The sequence below is a fragment of the Magnolia sinica genome, chromosome 12 (assembly GCF_029962835.1).
Source record: "Magnolia sinica isolate HGM2019 chromosome 12, MsV1, whole genome shotgun sequence".
In the NCBI taxonomy this organism is placed as follows: domain Eukaryota; kingdom Viridiplantae; phylum Streptophyta; class Magnoliopsida; order Magnoliales; family Magnoliaceae; genus Magnolia; species Magnolia sinica.
In genome coordinates, this window is record NC_080584.1 from 51,027,561 (window position 1) to 51,052,007 (window position 24,447).

The 24,447-nt window shown below is 39.1% G+C and overlaps 1 protein-coding gene across 1 annotated transcript in view; it reads right to left on the bottom strand.

Moving 5' to 3' along the window:
- The window catches only part of LOC131221359 (uncharacterized), a 45,306-nt gene that overhangs the window by 12,045 nt on the left and 8,814 nt on the right, over positions 1 to 24,447 (bottom strand). Inside the window, exon 4 of the mRNA XM_058216606.1 lies at positions 1,490 to 1,565. The gene's annotated coding sequence lies outside the window, so the exon portion shown is untranslated. The remainder of the gene's footprint in view (positions 1 to 1,489; positions 1,566 to 24,447) is intronic.

Sequence of the window (24,447 nt, forward strand, 5' to 3'; positions counted from 1 at the left end):
GTAAAGGTCTTGGGTTGAGTCGACTCGGGTTGACAGCATGTGAATCAGGGTCGCGCGCAAATATCGGTTAAGGGTCGAAGGTTGCCGAAATTCGACTGGGAAGACCGCTGAAGTCTATGGAACGGTACGGTCTAGGATACGGGGCTTACATCTTTTCCTGAACCTACAGAGCAACCACAACCAATCTGCTCACAAATGCCCTTTGAACAGAAGCAACAACACCATTTAAATATCCCTAAAACTTCCATTGATCAACCCTATACCCTTGTCATAGAATTCAAACATTCTGCAAAAACGGCATACCAACAACATTGCAAGAGTGATTGAAAAAGAGCAAGCTCAATCAATCAGCCCATGAGCTTGAAAAGAGCTCCAATTCACTGCAGCAAAAGAACAGACAAAAGTGTTCCAGATCTCCAACAACAACAAGTAATCATACCCTCAATCCATTCAAATTGAATGTGTCCAGCAAATCCTTTAAATCTGCCCATACCAAGCGACAAAATCCTGATGGTAGCTCAACTCAAATTGCTTAGAAGTATGCATATACAGCACACATATGCATTGTAAGGAGCTCATTCTACAACTCTTTACCTCTAAACTGTCACTGAACATCAGAGAAAAATCATCTTGTAACAAAAGAAAAAAAAAAAAAAAAGAAGCCCACATTGTAGAGGGAAAGCTCAGAAACCAAAACAAAACAGCAGGCATGTGTCATAATAGCATTGGGAGAACATCCCAGAATTCACACCAAGTCAATGATCGTAACCGTTAGATACTCCACAGTAAAATTGGATCAAAGTCTTCAATTCTTTTCAGCCATCCCTTTGATGACTAGTAAATGCATGGCTACAATCATCTGATCAGTGTAGCAGCTGGTCCATGCATAATCCTTATCATGGCTAGCTATATAGCCTTGATTTTTAAAATGTCTTCTATTATACAGAAACAAATCGACCATATAGCCCACAAATCAGCTTGTTCGGGTCACCAACTGGATATTTAGAATCGTCCGATCAATGCAGTTCTTGAGATATCCATCTAAAAAAGGGTCCATTATCTTCAAGCTATCTGTGGTGCATTTTGGTTGAGTTACCACTCACAGGATTAAATAAAATTTGTGAAATATAAACCATAGACAGCCCAAAACTCTTGGAGAATAGAAGCAAATTCCTTCCATTATTTTCATCCATTGGCCTTAAAGCTATCTATCATAAACTTATACTTTCAACAAGAGGCATTATGCTCAATTGCCAACCTATCGTAAATGTATGTACAAGAGCATATACTATTGAAGAAGCAAAACATGTATGAGCCAATGTGGCTTTGCCAATCAAGAATATTGGTTGAAGCATTTCTTCAAACATGTAGGGGGCCATGGACAGCGGCGGACATGGCTGCCGTTGCCATGGTTGCTGCCCAATTTCTGGCCATCAAAGGAGGAAAATAGAGAGAGAGAGAGAGAGAGAGAGAGAGAGAGAGAGAGTACCTTCAAGTGCCTCCTCAGATTTCTTCTATTCTCTTCACCGGTGATGACCATGTCCGCAGGTAGCTCTAGATCTGATCTAAGAACCCGAGAATGAGAAGAAAGGAAGAGAAATAAGAGAGAGAATAAGATCTCAAGGTAAGATGGGAGATGGAAAAGTCCAAATCCAAGATGGGAGAAGCGCACGAGACGAGAGGGAGAGATGAGAAAGGGAGAGCTGCAAAAGAGGAATAGGAAGAGGGAAATGAAAAACAATCGGTGCTTCTTTTTCTTTTCTTTTTTTAATCAACATTAACCGGCGGCCACATACTAAAATCAGGGACGTTTTTGGATGGCTGCCGGTGATTTTCATTATCACCGGCAGTTAGAGATGGCCGCCGGTAAAAAAAAGAAAAAAAGAAAAGAAAAGCGCCAGTTAAACCGCCTTTTCTTGTAGTGTTTTTTAAGTACATTAGGCCCCAAATAAATCTTAACATGAGCAGCACCCAATAATACCTGTGTGTCAACAATTAATATAAAGTTGCATCAAAGTTTCACATCAAGACTCATGAATTCCCTTTACAATTTCAAGTTAGAGGACAAGTTTAAGCTAGTGTACAATCAAATCGGTTCGAGCATGATGGATACTCTTGGATAGAATACTTAATGTGATCCATCCAATATGGATATTCGATCGATCTTAGAAATAGATCATGATAGATAATCATTCATACTCCCATGTGTGAAGTGCGATAATAACTAAATGCCCAATGGTGGAGATTAATCCCAACTCATCATTGATTTATATTACAAAAATAAAATAAAATAATGGGTTGTCCATACCCACTAGAGTGGTCATGGAATATTTCAGGTACTCAAGATTATGTAATCGACTATGCAATAGCCTATCTGGGTCATTATGTCTATTACATTCTTTTCCCAAAGCACAAGAGAGATTCTACGAGAAATCCCCATAAAATACGGCAAAGTTTCAAATGATAATTACCAATGACCAAAAAAAAAAAGAGAAGAAAAGTATGTGATTTTTTTAGCATGTTCTATTCATCAATAAAGATTACTAATAATCAAGTTCCAATCAACAAAACAATCCATCAACTCGAACTGATTTTTAAGTGCACACATAACATAACTAGGGTTGCTCAAGGCCTCAATTTGAGCCCCACCCAAGTCCGACCCAACATAACTTGACCCAACTAAAATTTTAGTTTGAGCCCCTAACTTGCACCCCTATGTGCATGCAACAATCTCTTCACCAACTCAAAATACACTACAAGAAAAGGGACTTTTAGCGGCGGTCAAAAGCACCAATAAGAGCCCAACAAAGCGCCGGCATTACTTTTAGCAGCGCTAGACAAGCGCCGGCAATGGAGTGTCCGCAAAAGTTTTGTCACGCTAACCAACTTTTACCAGCGCTTGTTTGAGCACCAGGCCCATTCTGACTTCACCGACACTTTTGGTGGCCGCTGGTATGTCTAAAGAAGCGCCGAAAAAAGTTAAAAAAGCGCCAGCAAAAGTCTATCCAAGCGTTGATAAAAGTATTTCAAAGCACGGTTTCTGGACACTTTTAATCATGGAAAAACGCCGATAAAGGTCTATACAAGAGCCGATAAAAGTCTATACAAGAGCCAGTAAAAGTCTTCAAAAGGGCTATGTAGATTTGACAAGCCCCAACGCAAGCCAGTAATTTTATTTTATTTTTAATAATTCAATTAAAACCTGTATTTTTTTTTAATATTTGAAACATAAAAAAATGTTGCAATACAATTAAAACTGAATATAAACAAAATTTATATTACTTCACAATAAAAATATATATATATATAATATTTATGACAATAAGTTGAAAATGGTCTTGAATAAAAATAAATAAATCCTTCATGTGGTCTACTCTTAGCACGAGTGGCGTCAAAAGGTTGAAGTGCTTGTAGGCCTAAATTTAGGTGCAATTGATTAAAATCCTGCACACAAGGAAAAAAAAAAGGTCAAAAAGTAGCATTCCACGAAGATAGAATAAATGAATTAAAAAATAAGCCATTAATTAGATGGTTGAAACAATATAACAAAGTTATCAATGGCTAGATGGGCCATTCAATAGACAACATTCAACAATTTAACCAACCAGTTTTTTTCCATAACAAATTGAACCAACTAGTTTTAATACTATGAAATGTTTTTTTTCAGTTATTGATACGCTACGAAACTTAGACAAGGCCATAAAAGTCAGTGTTAAAAACAAACAGGGTATCAAATGATGGTGTTTTGGTCAGTTATCCATGTTTTGGCAATCCCAGACCATTGATATGGTGTTCAATTGTGTATAAACCATGCTCAACATCTCCTTCATTGGAAGGTCCTAGCCATGCATGCAATCATTGGCCTTTCTGAATTGAATGTGAACTATTGCTGTATTTTCTTAAAACCATGTCTATGTGATTATCATCAATGGAAGAATTAGCTCTCGTGAGGGAGATTTTTTTTGACATGGTCTATCCACTATGGGCCTATCATACTCTGGATCAGCAAATGATAATATTCATAGCCTCGGGTCAAAGGATTATTTGATTCTTCTCTTTCAAAAGTTGAGAGTAAATTAGAGATTATGAGTTGTTTAACTATTTCTAAGCTAGTTAACGAAACATATTTCTAGAATGTCTTTGATTGAGCAAAGCCTCTTTGATACTCTACCCATTATATATATTTCATTCAAGTGGTTGATAATAAAAATACCCATTGACAATAATTCCTTATAGTTTCCTACCAGAGGATGATGGAGACATTACACACACACACGCATGCGCACTGCCTCCCCTACGCACATATGCACGAAGAAGGAGGGCCCCACCGTCGATCTGGCTAGATGACGACGTCCAGGGAGGGCCTCCTAGTTAGAAGACGGAGTTTTGGTTTAAAAAAGCAGGCCCGATAGTCAAGTAAAGCCCATCATGGGATCTCATGATCGTAGCCCACTAGTTGGATTAAGTTTATATTTTAGGTTTTACTTATTTATGTTATTTAAAATATCACAAACGTTTTAGATTTCTTTGATTAGTTTTGTTTTGGTTTACTTCATCGCCAAGTAATAGGTTGCGCATAAGGTACAAGTTTTGGGGTATAGGGTTTTCTTATAAATAGGCACCCCTTGTAGTTCTTTTGATTTATTAAAGAAATAAAAAATTCCTACGTGTTTTTTCTACTATCTGAGTTTTGAGTTGTGAAAAAATTCAAGTGGGTGCGAAGTCCTCCATTTTCAAAGGGCTAACTACTGTGATGCGAAGCCACACCTATCCCAATCTGCCCCTACCTTCTTCCATCCATATCTCTCAATTTCTACAATCATTCTTGCTTTGAATCCACTAGTTTTTGCAACCGTTCTTATCCCTACGGCTAGTTTGCAGAATCTGATCCTACAGGAGAGCCGAAACTTTGGCGGAACACTATGCATAGACCGTACGTCGAATAACCACGAAACTTGGAGGCTTTGAAGACCTCCCCTGGCCAACTAGGGCCAAGGAGCCTGTTTGGGGAATTGAGCCCCGCTCGCACGTGCGCCAGGCCTTGCCACTATCCGCACACGTGAACTTTCATCGGTTCAGGTTTTCCTTCTTATTTTCTCTCTTTTTATACCTATTTCCATAAACCTTAACCCTAGATTGCATTATCCTTAATTTATTTGTCCCTTTTTACCCTAGGGTTCCTTGAATTGAAATTGGTGAATCCCTTGGGTTAGGGACTGGTTACTGTGCATGTGTGGATGATTTTTATTTCCCTTTGATCATGGTTTGGTTCATAATTTTACCGATCCAGTCCTAGCCTGTGTAGGCCTGGACCCGCACAGATTCCCCTTGCTTGAATGTTTGAACTTTTGTGTAGGACGTGAAATTTTTATGTTATTGTTTCTAAATTAGTATGATCTAAGCCTGAAATCTTACATATCATATTTAAATTTCATGTCCTGCATCAAATTTGGTGTCAAAGCCTAGGGTTCTTATAGGGAAATACATCACATATTTAGGTTTAGTTTGTTAAGTCCTTCATGCATCCAATTCATCACATATAGCTGTTTAGAAGACCGTAGTCCCTAATATTTGTTGCTGAAATTTCTGGCAACAGGAAGTCAGCAATTTACATTGCTGTAACTTTCTGTTATTCCCTTATTTCGACAACTATATGGCTGGATTTTAGTAACTCTGCATAGTTCCCTCATGTAGAGTCTCATAGGATCGTTTAGTCCTATTTAGTTACATATAGTCGTCCTAAAAAGTCCTTAGGAGGAGTTACCAAGTGTATGCCCACACGTACGGGCTGCGGTTTTGGTTTGTACCTTACACTAAACATGGAGCAACTGCAAGAAGCAGTGGCCAAGTTAACCTAGCAGGTTGATTCCTTGAGTAAGCGCTTGGAACAATGCATAGATCAAGACCTTGACCAAATAGAGGCCTCCCTCAGGACAAACCCCACCATTAGGGAAGATGTCCAATCTCAGGCAGGAGGTCAGGAAGTTAGACCAAGAATGGGGGCGGCCAAGGAGTTGGTCATGGGGGCACACCTGTGCACCCACCCCGTGAAGGGCATCATGATCAATATGACTCAAATGCACAACTCCTCAAGTGAGTTAAAGTAGATGCCCCTACATTTAATGGTCACTTGGACCCTAAAGCCTTTTTAGATCGGTTAGCAGATATGGACCACTATTTTGAGTGGCATGACATGACGGATGCTCATCAAATTCAGTTCACCAAGATGAAGCTTGTGGGTCAAGTAAAGAGGTTTTGGGCGACGATAAATTGAAAGAAAGAAAGAGCAAAGGAACTCCCAATAGTCCATTGGGGAGAGATGAAAGAAACACTCGAGGAGAAGTACCTTCCCTTTTCTTATCGCTTATGGTTGATTGGGGAGTGACAGTCTCTTCGACAGGGTTCCATGAGTGTTGCTGACTATATTGAGAAGTTTGAAGAATACTTGACCGGCTACGAGGTTGACGAGGACCTTGCACTTACCCTTGCTTATTTTAAAATGGGCCTCCGTCCTGACATTAGGAGAGAATTGCTCGCCAAAGACAATGACACTATTGAATAGTTGTACCAAGTAGTGTTAGATGTCGAACAATATCTCAAAGCGTCTGTGGGAAGGCGATTTGACTTTCGTGAGTCCAGTGCTAAGGCCAACCCCTCTAGGGCTAAACTTAACACGGGATACCAAAATAAACCTTCCAACAAATTTTAGCCCAGACCCAAGGATGATAAAGGAAAAGAGATTGTCGGGTCTAGTTCACGTGGAAGTGGCCATTAGGTGTTTTAGGTGTCAAGGGTTTGGTCATTTTGCTTACCAGTACGGCACGAGAGAGAGCACCAAAGTATTCTTTATTGATGAGCAAGTAGAAGTAGTGCCCCCAGAGAGTGACGGTGAAGAAGAAGAATATGAGCCCGTAGAGACCCCTAGTGATGAGGAAGAGGGAGCGCAAGAGTCTGCGACCCTCACAATTGTGCGTTGCGCTTTGGCTCAAGCCAAGAACAATTATGACTGGAGCCGCAACACGATCTTCTACACTTATGCAAAATGTGGATAAAAGATCTGTAAGTTGATCGTAGATAGTGGTAGTTATACCAACGTGACGTCAACTAGCACTGTGAGCCATTTGGGCTTAAAGCTTAAAGTTCATCCTCAACCTTATAGAGTGTCTTGGGTTGATGAAACCGCCATTCTAGTATCACACCGTTGTCTTGTTCCTATTCAGTTTGGATTTTATAAATACACGCTTTAGTGTGATGTTGTTCCCATGGACATTAGCCATATTATTCTGGACAGACCGTGACTCTACAACAGGGATGTCACCATATTTAGTCATTCAAATGTATGTACATTCTAGTTTAAGGGCAAGAAGGTCAAGCTAAATCCTCCACTACCCAAGAGTATGACTGGAAAATAGTCCACCACACAGAGTGGTGTGAACGGCTCAAAAGAAGTGAAGAAGTCGAACTCCAAACCCAAACCTCTCCATATTCTTAATGCCAAAGACTTTGAGAGAGAAACGGAGGCGGACTCAATGGTATACACCCTTGTGGTTAGGGAGAGTATACCAGAGGCTAGTGTAGAGTTACCCACTAAGGCCATTCAAGTAGTGCATGAGTTTCACAATGTCTTTCCTAATGATCTACCGAATGAACTTCCCCATATGAGGGATATACAGCATGTCATTGATTTAGTCCCTAAGGCGACTCTATCAAAACTCCTGCATTACAGAATGAACCCAAAAGGAGCACGCGGAGTTGAAAAGGCAGATTGACGAGTTCCTAGCAAAGGGTTTTATTTGAGTGAGCATGAGCCCATGTGTTGTGCCCGCCCTTCTTACACTTAAGAAGGATGGCACATGGAGGATGTGTGTTGATAGTAGAGCCATCAACAAAATCATAGTCAAGTATCGGTCTCTCATACCGTGTCTTGATGACTATTGGATATGATGGCCAATACTACTATCTTCTCAAATTTTGACAACAGGAGTCGTTATCACCAAATCCGTGTACGCCCTGGTGATGAGTGGAGGACGGCATTCAAGACGAAGGATGGGCTATACAAGTGGCTAGTTATACCTTTTGGGCTAACTAACGCCCCAAGCACTTTCATGCTTGTGATGACCCAAGTGTTGAGGCCCTTCATGGAAAAATTCTTGGTCATATACTTTGATGATCTCTTGATTTATACCATGACCAAGGAGCAAAACCATTTGAGGCAGGTTTGTGGGATCGTTAGGGCCGAGAAATTGTACGCCAACCTAAAGAAGTGTGCGTTTTTATCTAGTAGTGTGATCTTCTTAAGTTTTATTGCATCAGCTAAGGGCGTATCAGTAAATCCCGAGAAGGTCAAGGACATTGTCAATTGGCCAGAGCCTCGCAATATTCATGAGGTGTGTAGCTTTCCACCTTAGCCACCTTCTATAGGCGGTTCATTTGAGGTTTCAGTTCCATTATGGCTTCCATCACGGATTGCATTAAAAAAAAGAAGAATTTCAATGGACGAAGGCAGCCTCGAAGGCCTTCATGGAGATAAAGGTCAAGATGACCTAAGCTTCAGTCACAGACTCCCAAAATTTTCAAAAGCCTTTGAAGTCTCATGTGACGCGTCAAGAGTCAGCATAGAAGGAGTATTTAGTCAGGAAGTACACCCTGTCGCCTTTTTTAGTGAGAAACTGAATGAGGTGAAATAAAAATATTTTACCTATAACAAGGAATTTTATGCAATAATGCAATCACTGTACCATTGGCGTCATTACTTATTGCCACAAGAATTCGTCTTATTCTTGGATCATGAGGCCTTAAGATATCCAAACTCTCAGAAGAAATTAAACCCTAGACATGCCAAGTGGGTTCAATTCCTTCAAGAGTGCACTTTTGTGCTTAAGCACAAGGCCAGTGTAGAGAATAAGCCTGGCGATGTGCCGAGTCGTCAAGTCGCATTACTCAATTCCATGAGCGTTGAAGTTACAGGCCTTGAGCGCATCAAAGAAGATTATTCTGAGTATCCAGATTTTGGAGTTGTGTACACGTCGTTGTTAGAGAGTCCATCAGGAGCTAGCAGTGAGTACTTGATTGTAGACGGATATTTATTTAGAAGTGATTGCTTGTGCATACCATGCACCTCCCTCCATGATTTTCTTATATAGGAGTTACATTTGGGAGGGGTTACAAGTCATTTTGGTCAAGACAAGACCATTGTCCTATTAGAGGATAGGTTTTATTGGCCAAGCCTCAAGTGAGACGTAGCCAAAATTATAGGACAATGTCGTACTTGTCAATTGGCAAAGCAAAGGAAACAAAATACAAGATTATACACACCTTTGCTAGTTCCATTCATTCCTTGGCAGGACATCTGTTTGAACTTCGTGCTTGGACTTCCAAAGACTATTCGGAAACACGATTCCATATTTGTTATCGTGGACCATTTCTCTAAAATGGCCCACTTCATTCCTTATTTTAAAGCCTATAATGCATCTCATGTTACCAAGTTGTTCTTTAGCGAGGTCGTCAAACTGCATGGGCTACCAAAAACCATAGTGTCTGACCGTGGTGTGCAATTCATGAGTTACTTTTGGAAGATACTATGTCACATGATAAATACTAGGCTCTAATTTTCTTCTGCCTATCACCCTCAAACTGATGGTCAGATTGAAGTGGTTAATAGGAGCCTAGGGAGTTTGCTCAGATGTTTAGTGGGGGAGCATACCAGGACATGGGACACCATACTACCCACATCCGAGTTTGCATTCAATAGTTCTGTCAATAGGCCCACATGTCTAAGTCATTTTGAAGTCGTTACTGTTTATAAGCCTAGAAAGCCTACTGATCTTGACCCTATGTCATTATCTCATAGGCCATCAGAGTCTACAGAGTATTTCGCGCATCACATCCATTCATTGCATCAAAAAATTAGGCGAAAGATCACTACTAGTAATGAACATTACAAATTTTCTGCAGACCAACATAAATATTTCAAAGAATTCAATATTGGGGACTCTGTGATGGTCCGCATCAGGCCCAAGCAGTATCCTCCGGGGACCGTTCGCAAGTTACATGCGCGTAGTGCTGAACCCTTCAAAATTATAAAATGAAACGGTCTCAATGCATATTAGGTAGATCTTCCAACTTCCATAAGAATTAGTTCCACATTCAATGTGGAGGATCTAGTTACTTTTCAAGGGACCACTAATACTTTATTCGGCCCTTCGCCCACCCATCCCAATTCTCCAGATTTATCCCTTGATCCATGGCCTCTTCCCAACCATTCTTCTCAGCCTCCACCTCTCATACCTAGCCTTCACACACCTAGAGAGGAAATAGAGAATATTCTGGACAATGAGATAGTTTTAACGTCAGACGGCAGGTTTCAGAAGTACCTGGTTAAATGGAAGTCACGCCCAGCTTCAAACAGCACGTGGCTCACTGAGGAGGAGCTTCAGAGACTTGATCTCTTAAGCAGTTCAGAAGTTCTAGTTCGCCAGTGGCGAAATCTTCGCAGCCGAGGAGAGTTGACGGGGACATCATGCGCACAAGCGCTCGTGCGCCGCCCCCCTTACGCACGTACGCACGGAGGAGGGCCCCACCATCGATCTAGCTCGATAACGACGTCCAGGGAGGGCCTCCTGGTTAGAAGACGGAGTTTTGATTCAAAAGAGTTGGTTTAATAGTCAAGTAAAACCCATCATAGGATCTCATGATCGTGGCCCATTAATCGGATTAAGTTTATATTTTAGGTTTTGCTTATTTATGTTATTTAGAACATCATGAATGCTTTAGATTTCTTTAATTAGTTTTTATTTTGGTTTACTTCATCACTAAGTAATAGGTTGTGCACAAGGCGCGAATTTTGGAGTATAGGATTTTCTTATAAATAGGCACCCCTTATAGTTCTTTTGATTCATTAAAAAAATAAAAAATTCATGCATGTTTTTTTCTACTCTCTAAGTTTTGAGTTGTAGAAAACTTCAAGTGGGTGCAAAGCCCTCCCTTTTCGAAGGGCTAACTACTTTGATGCGAAGCCACGCCTATCCCAATTCGCCCCTACCTTCTTTTATACATATCTCTCACCTTCTACAATCATTCTTGTTTTGAATCCACTAGTTTTTGCATCCTTACTTATCCCCACAGCCAGTTTCTAGAATCTTGCCCTACAGGAGGGCCGAAACTTCGGTGGAGCACTGCGCACAGACCGTACGTTGGATCTCCATGAAACTTGGAGGTTTTGAAGACCTCCCCTGGCCGACTAGTGCCAAGGAGGCAGTTTGGGGTATTGGGCCTGCTCGCACGTGCAACCAGGTTCGTGCGCACGTGCGCCAGGCCCTGCCACTATCCGCACGCATGAACTTTCATCGGTTCAGGTTTTCCTTCTTATTTTCTCTCTTTTTATACATATTTCCATAAACCGTAACCCTAAATTGCATTATCCTTAATTTATTTGTCCCTTTTTACTCTAGGGTTCCTTGAATTGAAATTGGTGAATCCCTTGGGTTAGGGACTGGTTACTGTGCATGTGTGGATGATTTCTATTTCCTTTTGATCATCGTTTGGTCCATAATTTTATTGATCCAGTCCTAGCCTATGTAGGTGATTACTTAACTCTAAGTGTAGAGGTTCGTAAGTAGTATCCCATAAATACAGGGTCGATCCCACAGGGAGATGAATTGTGAGAAGAAAAAAAATCAAATGCAAAACAAACTAAGTAATAAAAATTAATCTGATGATTTAATTTTGAGATTTTTGAATGGATGTAATTCATCTGAATAAAATAACACTCAAGCTTCAAAGTTCCACACATAGGTTAATCTTCCAAAATCATAATGACTTGGATAACACAACTAGGATCTGAGCACTATGGTCAGCCTAATCGAAAAATAAAACAGTTTAAATATTTTAATAAATGATATAAAATATTAGAAAATCATGGATTTGTACCATTGATATATATTCTCAAGCGTCAGTGTTTTTAAGAATTCAATATCAATGAGATAATGAAATCAAAGAAATATAATAGGTTGAGAACCTCTCCTATCTAGGAAATCTGATTGATCTAGGGTAAGCCTATCCATCAATGTGGATCTCATATGATCGAAACATATGGATCTTACAAGAGGATAAAAAACAAAACCTAAATAATAGATAAGATGCATACACCATTCTTCTCATCATTAAAACAATCAATCATCATAATCTTAAAGAATTATTAAACCCATGTGCTTCCCTTCTAGCTTGGGTTAGAAAGAATTTAGAAAAACATAATTAAATTACAGAAATAAAAAGCAACAAGAAAAGAAAGAAAAAATGCAAATAGAAAATATTAAAAAAAGAAAACAACTTATAAAGCTTTAATAAAACTAAAAACTCTTTAAAAATCCTAAATTTTGCTTTGGGATGCCTTGAATGATGTTTAAGAATGCCCTAGGAAGCCTTATTTATAAGTAGGGAACTCCAATTTTCGTACATAGTTGAAAAACCCTAGAAACCGCCTCAATTATACATGTTTTTTCAAAATAGACTTCTCGCTGCACAGTTTGTTTAAAATAGACTTCCTGCTACGCACTTTCTCAAAATAAACTTCACAGCTTCAGAATACACTTTTTTAGGACGATTTCAGGATTCTTCACTTCAAATTTTTGATTTTCTTCATTCTTCACTTGGTTTTCTTAGATCTTTGGCATATGAATTCTTCAATCTTGGTCTTCTAAGATCCATCCCTTGCCTTGGTAATTCTTGAACATCAAATCCATGCTTTTTAGCACCATTTTTCAATCCAAGCTCTTAAATTCACCTTGCAACACGTACATGAGTAAATTAGAACATTAAGCTGATTCATGTTCATAAAACCAAGATGTAAATGGGAAAAATTATGCAATATTTGAGTCTCAACACACCCCCTAACCAGCATTTTGCTAGTCCCGAGCAAAATAAGCAAAGAAAAATAAAAATAAAAATAAAAATTAATTCTAGAAACAAAATTAAAATGAAAACAAAATTCTAACTACACCGCTTTCGCAGGTAATCTCGATTGCATTTAGCATATGCAACAAGCCTTTAAACCCCTAGGTTTCCCCTAGTGGACGAGTTATAGTCTTGTGAGGGTTTCCAGAAATGTTACCCACAAATATTGAAAACATGAAAAACAGTTCAACACTCAGGAATTTATACAATTATGCCTCCATTCATCATATGAATTCCAAAACAAAACAATACTTACCCTAAGTCTAAAGTTAGTTAGAATCTCAATTTTCTAATCCATTACATCCTTGAGTTCAGAGACCTAATCAAAATTTAGAATAGTTATGATCCAATATACTTAGGTGCTCCGTGACACTAGTCTAACTTTGAGAAATATGCATGTTCTCTATCCTAACTCCTTTCAATCATCCCAAGAATATGAAATCTCTAGTTATCTCATTTTCTTCATGACATTTCTTCTTTTATCATCATATCCTCATTATTATAAACCACCCATAGATGAAGATTCCTATCGAGTTTGTTTCATAACATAAGGTATCGTACTTGTAATGGTAACAGTAATAGATACTTAGGTATCCTTACTCCGGATTACTGACACGATTGTTATGGTCATTGCATTCATGCTCTATAATAAAATTTTCTTTTTCCATCATTTTTTTCCTTCAATATTCTCTCTTTTAAACATATATCAATGGTACTAATTCATTCAACCTTATTTGAATCAAAATTTGTTATTCTAGTTCACATATCATATTCATCACTTAGTTAGCTAGGGTATATTATGAATTCAGTACATCAAATTACAACTCACTTTAAACTAGTAATTAGATAATTGAACTTAAGTCTATAATTTTCAGTTATCTGAATTCTGACTACTATCAACCTAGACTAAGTATTAACTTTGCCTTTGGAATTTACAAAATATCATATTCAGATTCTTGTATATAAAAATATTATTTTGAAAATGTTGAAAAAAATTTCCCCATAAACCTAAACCTAAAAAAAAAAACTTAAACTTAACTAAAACCAAAAATAATAAAAATAATAATAAAATAAACTGAAACCCCCCCCCCCCCCCCCTTAAAAAAAAAAAAAACCTTCACATGGATGACTATCCACACCCCCAACCTAAAATCTACATTGTCCCCAATGTAATGATAATATAATGCAGAGAACAATAAAAATAAAAGAAATGGTGGATAGTACCTACCATAAAAAATTCACCTGCTATGTGACACTAAAAAGAATTGAATATGATACAAATCCTACAGAAATGCTTCGTCAAACTATGAGCATCATTCTGAATATTCAGGCTCATGAAGAGGGAATGACACCTCTCCCAAATGAAAGTTTTTCACGTAAGGCTTCATTCTATGACCATTAACCTTGTACATATTGTCATTACATGGATTCTCAATTTCAACAGCCCCATGAGTATAAACATTCTTCACAATGAAAGGGCCTATCCATCTTGATCTTAACTTTCTCGGAAAGAACTGGAGACGGGAATTGTACAATAGGACCTTTTGCTGAGGTTCAAAATTCTTCCTAAGGATATTTTTGTCATGAAAAGCTTTGGTCCATGCTTTATAGATTTTAGAATTTTCATAGGAGTCTCTCATCGGCTCCTCTAATTCATTTAACTCTAATTTCCTTTGTTCACTTGCTTGGTCCATATCAAAGTTTTTTTTTTATTGCCTAGTAGGCTCTATGTTCCAATTCCACAGGCAAGTGGCAAGCCTTCTCATACACCAATCTGTATGGAGACATTCCAATTGGGGTCTTATAAGTAGTCCTATAAGCCCATAAAGCGTCGGATAGTCTAAGAGACCAATCCTTTCTATTTGGCCTTATAGTTTTCTATAAAATGTGTTTGATTTCCCGATTAGAAATCTCAGCTTGCCCACTCGTTTGTGGGTGGTATGGGGTGCTCACTTTATGCTTGATGTCATATTTCTTCATCAAAGCCTCAAATGTCCTATTGTAAAAGTGAGACCCGCCATCACTAATGATGGCCTTTGGAGTTCCAAATCTAGAAAAAATATTTTCCTTGAGGAATCGTATGACCACTTTGTTGTCATTGGTCCTACTTGAAACTACCTTAATCCACTTTGAAACATAGTCCACACCAACCAATATATAAAGAAATCTAAAAGAAGATGGAAATGGGCCCATAAAATCAATACCCCAACAATCAAAATTCTCCAATGGTAAAATTGGGGATAAAGGCATCATGTTGCGCCGGGACACTCTTCCCAACCTTTGACATCTATCACAAGCAACACAAAAAGCATGGGTGTCTTTAAACACGGTGGGCCAGTAAAAACCACACTGCAAGATTTTTGCAGTGGTTTTTTTAGCAGAAAAATGGCAACCACATGCTTCCATGTAACAAAAGGAAATAACACTCTGAACTTCATCCTCTAGGACACAATATCTAAAAATCTGATCAGTTCCATATTTATATAAATACGGGTCATCCCAGAAGAAGTTCCTAACCTCAATTTTAAAACGCTTCCTATCTTGTAACTTCCAATGATATGGCATTTTTTCCGTTACAAGATAGTTCACTATATCCGCATACAAAGGTAATTTGGATATCACAAATAATTGTTCATCAGAAAAAGTGTCCTGGATATGCATCTCCTCGGTGGAATCATCTAACATCAATTTAGAAAGTTGATCGGCCACTACGTTTTCTACTCCTTTCTTATCTTTTATCTCTAAATCAAATTCTTAGAGTAGGAGTGATGGGGGCATCATGCGCACAGGCGCACTCACGTCCCCCCTACACACGTATGCCAGAAGGAGGGCCCCACCATTGATCCGGATTGATGACGATGTCCAGAGAGGGCTCCTATCTAGAAGACGAAGTTTTGATTCAAAAGAGTGGGGCCGTCAGCCAAGAAAAGCCCATCATGGGATATCATGATCGTGGCCCACTAGTCAAATTGATTTTATATTTTAGGTTTTGCTAATTAATGTTATTTAGAACATCATGGACGCTTTAGATTTATTTAATTAGTTTTTATTTTGGTTTACTTCATCGCTAAGTAATAGGTTGCGCATATGGCACGAGTTTTGGGGTATAGGATTTTCTTATAAATAGGCACCCTGATGAGGGTCAAATATTGCATATCAGACCCCGATTATTGCTTGAGTTTACGTACATGATAATGCTTAATGTCATATTTTAATCGTGTTTTTGTTGTAGGGAGTAATTAGGAGCGTGGACCGAAAAAGAGTATTAAAAGCGTGGATTTGACGCTTTGAAGTCATCAGAGCAGGGGACGGATTCCAGAGGATCAAGATTGACGGATTTACATATCAGGGATCCGAGAAAATCAAGTCATTCATGTTAAAAAGGCCCGAAATTGGTCAAGAATGCAAGATCACAAGGTTCCCGCCATCCGATTGACTTGAAACTTCATACATGGGATGGTGGCCATAAATAAACCGTACATATTAAATTTCAACGATTAGATATCTCGAGAAGTGGGCCAATGGATAGATCATCCCATTAATCTCCAATTTCAGGCCCACCTGATATATGGAAATGCCTCAACTTTGGACTCAACGCCTTAAATGGGGAGACAAAATGAATGGATGGATTGGATTGCTCATAAACATCACAGAGGATACCATCCGGTATGGCGTGTGCACATTGCACAAGTGCACTGAAGGTGCACTGTAATTCAAGACGGGTCAAACCGACTTTGACCCGTCTCCTTTTCAAAAACGACAACTGCCGCTCTCTGTTGTTGCGAACGGACGAAGATGTGATCTTTGTGGGTCCACACCGTCCATCAAACTAACGATCAGGACCGTCCATTCAGTCCATGAGGCGTCCACGACCCGAGCTAAGGCTTCTTCCTGGTCCTATGCATGCATACATAGACAGATTACATTCACTTGTAAGATAAACGGCAGAGCAAATTATCATGTAGGCCTCATCAACAGAAGGCAAAAATTACACATTTTTGACTGAAATTCCGAGAGGAATCCGGTGGACGATGTGGATTTCTCAACTGTCAGATGAAATGGGCCCCACCAATGTCACAGCGTAAGATGTTTACGCCGGCCCTGTTTCAGCGTCCGGACGCTGCCCGTTTTTGCGGTCACTGTACGACCATGGTGATGATCGGACGGCCAATCTGGACCGTCCATCGTGTAGGCCTATACCAAATTCCCCAAGGGACGTTGATCTTTTGGATGAAATGTAAGGAAGAGGGGAGTTGGGAGGCTCTGATTTTGATTGCGTAATGGTTTTACACGCCACCGACTTCCAATCTCGCATATTGTGGTGCGTAAAGTTCTCTACCAACATCTCTGCACCATCTTCCCTACCTATAAAAGAGAAAGAGAGAACGTGAGAAAGGGATCCAGAAGGTTGTGGACGTGAGTGAAGCATAGAAAAAGGGACAGTATAGTGGTTTTGTTTTTCTTTTTCTTTTTCTTTTTTATTTTTCTTTTTGTTTATTTTATTTTTGTTTAAGGGATTTAGCCTAATCATGTTGCTAGGCTAAACTTCTTAGCTAGGGCTAAGATGAAGCTCCTATTTTAAATGACTCTTGTTATGTGTTGATTTCATCTTAATTGGATTTATTTCTTTCTCTAGTGTGCTTAAATGAAAACTCCGTACTTCTCCACTCCATGAGCTTAACCAAAGTCTAGATGTGGATATTGTTTGGAATCTTATTTTAGGTGCTTGTGTCTGACCATGAACAGGTTTCCTATAAAAAAAAGAAATAGGAATTACATCTCTTCATGCCTGACCATGGATGGAAAGATGTGATCCTTATGCTTTAAGAGATTATACATTCTGTGTGCCCGACCAAGGACATAGAGTGTGCTTTATTTATAAATATATATATCAATCTGAATTAGGGTGAATCAACAAGTAAAACAAATGTCAGGATAATTAGGGGTGGATTCGAAAGTCCTAATCTTTTCCTTGATTAAATTTTCCTTATTGCACTCGGTTGTTTTTCATAGATTTGTGATAGTTTACTTAATAGTTCGCTAAACCTTTTGTTGGATTAGTTAAGAAGAGTCGTAAATTTTGAATTATGACAACCAGTCCTGGTGGGAACGATCTCGTCATACGTAACATATCTACACCTGATTTGTATACTTGCGAGTTTAAAATCATTTAAATCAAGTTGGTTTAAATAAAACATCACACCCCTTGTAGCTTTTTTTCATTCATTGAAGATTAATAAAAATTCTGTGTTTTCCTACTCTTTGAGTTGTGAAGCCTAATTGGGTGCGAAGCCCTCCCTTCATTAAAGGGTTAACTACCGTGGTGCGAAGCCACATCTATCCCGATTCGCCCCCATCCATTGTCATCTTTACTACCCATCTTCTACCGTCCCTTCTTCTCATCCACCCCATCATCTACACTTCGAATCAATCATCTATTACAGCAGTTTTCCTCCCCACAGCAGAATTTCAGAATCTGGTCCTACAGGAGGATTGAAACTTCGGCGGATCACCACGCACAAACTGTACATCGGATCGAGCTGAGATTTGGGGGTTTTGGAGTCCATCCCTGGCCAACCAGGGCCAAGGTGGCCTTTTTCTGAATAGTGGACCTCACACATGTGTGGACGAGATCACATGCACGTGCGTCTAAGCCATTGTTGTTATCCACGCGTGCGGTACTTCTCTGGTTTGTATCTCTCCTCTCTTTCACTCCACTTTCACCTAAAATTCCTAAACCTAACCCTAAATTACTCAACTCTCCAATTTTATGCCCCTTTTCTTACCCTAGGGTTCCTTGATTTGAAATTGGTGATTCCCTTGCATGAGGGACTGATTACTATGCATGAGTGGATGATTATTTCTTATCTTTGAGTATCGTTTGGTTCATAATTTTTATTTATCTAGCCCTATCATGTGTAGGCCTGGACCCGCATAGATTCCCCTTAATTGATTGTTTGGACTTTCATGTGGGATATGGAATTTGTGTAATTGTTTCTGAACTAACGTGATCATAAGCCCGAAATCTCGCATATCATATTTAATTTTCATGTCCTGCATCAAATTTGGTATTAGAGCCTAGGGTTATTGTAGGGGAATTCATTACATGTTTAGGGTTTGGTTGTTTATGTCCATTACACATCAATTCTCATCATATATGGTTGTTTAGAGGTCCATAAACCCTGACGTAAGCTGCTAAAATTTTCTATTATCCCCTTATTTGAATTATTTTAGAACTTAGTTTTCTATTTCTAAGTTTAGAAACTTTTTTTTCTGTTTTTTTTAGAAATTTTCTTAATCTGTTTTTAGAAACTAGTGTACTTTCCTTTTTTCTTTTTTAGAAACTAACTTACTTTCTATTTTTAGAAAGTTTCCTTTTTCTTTTCCTTTAGAAACTAGGTTGTTGTTTTTTTTTGAAACTTTTCTAATTTGTTTTTTTAGAAGCTTTCCTAATTTGTTTCTTTAGAAACTTTCCTAATTTGTTTTTAGAAATTTTCCTTTTTTATTTTTCGAAACTTGGTTGTTTTTCTTTAGAAACTTTCTTAATTTGTCCTTTTTAGAAACTTTCCTAATTTGTTTTAAAAAAACTTTCCTTTTTCGTTTTTAAAAACTAGGTTGGTTCTTCTATATATATATATATATATATAAATCTTATATTTTGACAACTATATTGCTGAATTTTGGTTAGCACCCTACACTAAACATGGAACAATTGCAAGAGTTACTAAACAAGTTGTCCCAAAAGTTGGAGTTTATGATTAAGCGCTTGGAAATGGACCAATGCTTTGAACAGCTTGATGCACGCATTACCCGACTAAAGACCATCGCCAGACAAACCCCACCATTGGGGTAAATGTCCAATCTCAGGCAAGTGGCCTGAAGGATAAACAAATGAATGGAGTTGATCAAGGAATCAATTATGGGTGTGCACCCGTGCACCTACCCCATGAGAGACATCAAGACCACTATTTTGAGAGGTACAACATGTGCGGCCTTGTGGCTGGATAGATTGCACCAGAGGCTAGTGTAGACTTACTCACTGAGGTCATTCCAGTAATGAATGAGTTACGTGATGTCTTTCCTGATGATCTACCGGATGAGTCTCCCCATAGGAGGGATATAGAGCATATAAGAACATGGGACACCGTAATACCTACAGCCGAGTTTGTGTTTAATAGTTCTGTTGATAGGTCCACAGGTCTCAGTCCTTATGAAGTCGTTACTGGTTATAAACCTAAAAAACCTATTGATCTTGTCCCTATGTCACTGTCCCATAGGCCGTCAAAGCTTGCAGAGTCTTTTGCGCATCATATTCATTTATGGCATCAAGAAATCAGGCAGAAGATCACTACCAGTAATGAACATTACAAATTTTCTACAAACCAATATAAACGTTTCAAAGAATTCAATATTGGGGACTCTGTGATGGTCCGCATCTGGCCTGAGCGGTATCCTCCGGGAGTCGTTCGTAAGTTACATGCGCATAGCGCTGGACCACTCAAAATTATAAAATGAAACGATCTCAATGCATATGCAGTAGATCTTCCACCTTCTATGAGAATTAGTTCCACATTCAACGTGGATAATCTAGTTACTTTTCAGGGGATCACTGATACTTGGTCAAGCCTTTCGCCTACCCGTCCTCATTCCCCATATTTATCCTTTAAACCATGGCCCCTTCCCGACCCATTTTCCCAGCCTCTACCTCCCATACACACTCTTCCTGACTTTTCTTCCCAGCCTCTACCTCCCACACCTACCCTTCCCGACCTATTTTCCCAGCCTCTACGTCTCATACCTACCCGTCCCGACCCATTTTTCTAATCTCTAACTCTCATACCTACTCATCCCGACCCATTTTTTCAGCCTCTACGTCTCATACCTACCCTTCCCATTCCATTTTCTCAGCCTCTACCTCTCATACTTACCCATACCGACCCATCTTTCTAGCCTCTACCTCCCATACCTATCCTTCCCGACCCATTTTCTCAGCCTCTACCTCCCATACCTATCCTTCCCGACCCATTTTCTCAGCCTCTACCTCCCATACCTAACCTTCACATACCGAAAAAAGAAATAGAGGATATCCTGGACCATCAGATAGTTTCAACGTCGGACGGCGGGTTTCAGAAGTACCTGGTTAAATGGAAGTCACGCCCAGCTTCAGACAGCACGTGGCTCACTGAGGAGGAGCTTCAGAGACTTGATCCTGACTCCTGGAGCGGTTCAAGAGTTTTATTTCGATAGTTGCGAAATCTTCACAGCCAGGGAGAATTGATGGGGACATTAAGCGCGCACACGCACTCACGCCACCCCCTCTACGCACGTACGCTAGAAGGAGGGCTCCACTGACAATCTAAATCGATGATGACGTCCAGGGAAGGCCTCCTAGTTAGAAAACGAAGTTTTGATTCAAAAGAGTGGGCCTGTCAGTCAAGAAAAATCCATCATGGGATCTCATTATCGTGACCTATTAGTTAGATTGATTTTATATTTTAGGTTTTGCTTATTAATATTATTTAGAACATCATGGATGCTTTAGATTTATTTAATTAGTTTTTATTTTGGTTTACTTCATCACTAAGTAATAAGTTGCGCACATGGCGCGAGTTTTAGGATATAGGGTTTTCTTATAAATAGGCACCCCTTGTAACTTTTTTCATTCATTGAAGATTAATAAAAATTCTGTGTTTTCCTACTCTCTGAGTTGTGAAGCCTAATTGGGTGCAAAGCCCTCTATTCATCGAAGGGTTAACTACCGTGGTGGTAAGCCACATCTATCCGGATTCGCCCCCATTCATCGCCATCTCTACTACCCATCTTCTACCATCCCTTCTTCTCATCTCACCCCATCATCTACATTTCGAATCAATCATTGCAGTAATTCACCTCCCCACAATAGAATTTCAAAATCTGGCCCTACAGGAGGGTTGAAACTTCGGCGGAGCACCACACACAAACCGTACATCGGATCGAGCTGAGATTTGGGAGTTTTGGAGTCCGTCCTTGGCCGACCAGGGATAAGGTGGCCTTTTTCTAAATAGTGGACCCCACACACGTGCGGACGAGATCACATGCACGTGCGTCTAGGCCATTATTGTTGTCCACGCGTGCGGTACTTCTCTGGTTCGTCTCTCTCCTCTCTTTCACTCTGCTTTCACCCAAAATCTCTTAACCTAACCCTAAATTACTCAACTCTCCAATTTTATGTCCATTTTTCTTACCCTAGGGTTCCTTGATTTGAAATTGGTGATTCTCTTGGATTAGGGACTGATTACTATGCATGAGTAGATGATTATTTCTTATCTTTGAGTATCGTTTAGTTCATAATTTTTATTGATCCAGCCCTATCATGTGTAGGCCGGAACGCGCATAGATTCCTCTTAATTGAATGTTTGGACTTTCATGTGGGATATGGAATTTGTGTAATTGTTTCTGAACTAATGTGATCTTAAGCCCGAAATCTCGCATATCATATTTAATTTTCATGTCTTGCATCAATGAGGATCCATCTTAAAAGTCTCAGCTTTACATCCTTCTTAGATAGTAAATATTTCAAAGCCGATTGGTCCGTGAAAATGATTACTTTGAATCCCAGCAAGTAGGACCTAAACTTATCCAAAGCAAAAACTACTGCAAGTAACTCTTTTTCAGTTGTTGAGTAGTTCACTTAGCCCGAGTTTAAAGTTCTACTCGTATAGTGAATAACATAGGGCCATTTATCTTTCCTTTGGCCCAAAACAACCCCTATGGCATTATCACTTACATCGCACTTTAGTTCAAAAGGAAGTGTCCAATCTGGTGGACACATGATAGGTGCAGCGGTAAGGAATGATTTAATTTTATTAAAGACACTTGCACACTCATCAGTCCATTTAAATGGAACATCCTTTTGAAAAAGATTAGTCAAGGGTCTAGTAATGGTACTAAAGTCCTTGATAAATTTTATATAAAAATCAGCATGCCCTATAAGTGATCTAATATCTCTAACAGTTCAGGGGATAGATAGATTAACTATAATGTCGAGTTTTGAGCGATCTACCTCGATTCCATTTTTGGAGATAACATAGTCCAAAACAATTCCCTTTGGAACCATGAAATGACATTTCTCTCAATTTAAGACAAGGTGTTTCTCTTCACACCTAGACAAGACGAGATAAATTGTTGAGGCATTCCTCAAACTACTCCCAAATACAGAGAAGTCGTCCATGAAAACCTCAAGCAACTTCCCAACCATATTTGAAAAAATACTTAACATACACCTTTGGAAAGTTGCTGGGGCGTTACACCAAATGGCATCCGTTTGAAAGCAAACGTGTCAAATGGACAAGTGAACGTGGTTTTTTCTTGGTCTTCTAGGGCTATCTCTATTTGGTTATATCCAGAATATCCATTAAGAAAACTATAGAAGGAGTGACCTGCTACCCTCTAAAACTTGATTAATGAATGATAGGGGGAAATGGTCCTTCTTTGTGACCTGGTTCAATTTTCTATAGTCAATGCAAACACGTCAACCAGTGGTGACACGTGTTGGTATGAGTTCATTATTAGAATTCTGCACAATAGTTATTCCAGATTTCTTTAGGATTACTTGAGTTGGACTCACCCAAACACTATCGGATATTGGGTAGATGATTCCCACATCTAATAATTTAATCATCTCATTTTTTACAACTTTCATCATGTTTGAATTGAGACGCCTTTGAGGTTGTCTAATTGGTTTGACGTCATCATCGAGGTGGATCCGATGAGTGCATATAAAAGGGCTTATACCCTTGATGTCAGAAATGGTCTAGCCCAAGGCTCCTTTGTGGTCCCTTAGAACTTTCAACAATTTAATCTCTTGATCCTTCTCTAAAAATGAAGAGATCACCACAGGATAAATTTTATTTTCACCTAACTATATATACTTAAGCTCATTTGGTAGTGGTTTTAAATCAAGCTTTGAAACATTGGTTGGTGATTGCAAAGGACGCGAGTCCTCGATAGATAGGATTTGAGTGCGCGATCTCCATTGGTACATACTAATGTCCTGGGTGGTAGTGCTCTCATTATCATCACAAATTTCAATAAGCACTTTTTCTAAGTAAGAATTTTTAAAATCCTCAATAACTTGAATCAATTCCTCAGTCAGACTAGGTTTCAATTCCTCTTCTTCTATCAAATAGTTCATAAAATTCAGCTCATGGATCTCATTATTATCAATGGGCTGCTTACATAGATTGAAAATATTTAGCTCTAGAGTTATATTACCAAAACACAAGTTCATCATTCCATTCCTGCAATTTATGATTGCATTTGAAGTTGTTAGGAATTGGCAGCCTAAAATGATGGGAACTTGAGCGCTAGCATTTACACATGATTCAGTGTCTAGTATAATACAATCCACGGGGAAGTAGAATTTCTCCACTTAGACCAATACATCCTCTAAAATTTCCCTTGGTACCTTAATAAAGCGGTCAGCGAATTAGAGTGTAATCGTAGTTGGTTTAAGCT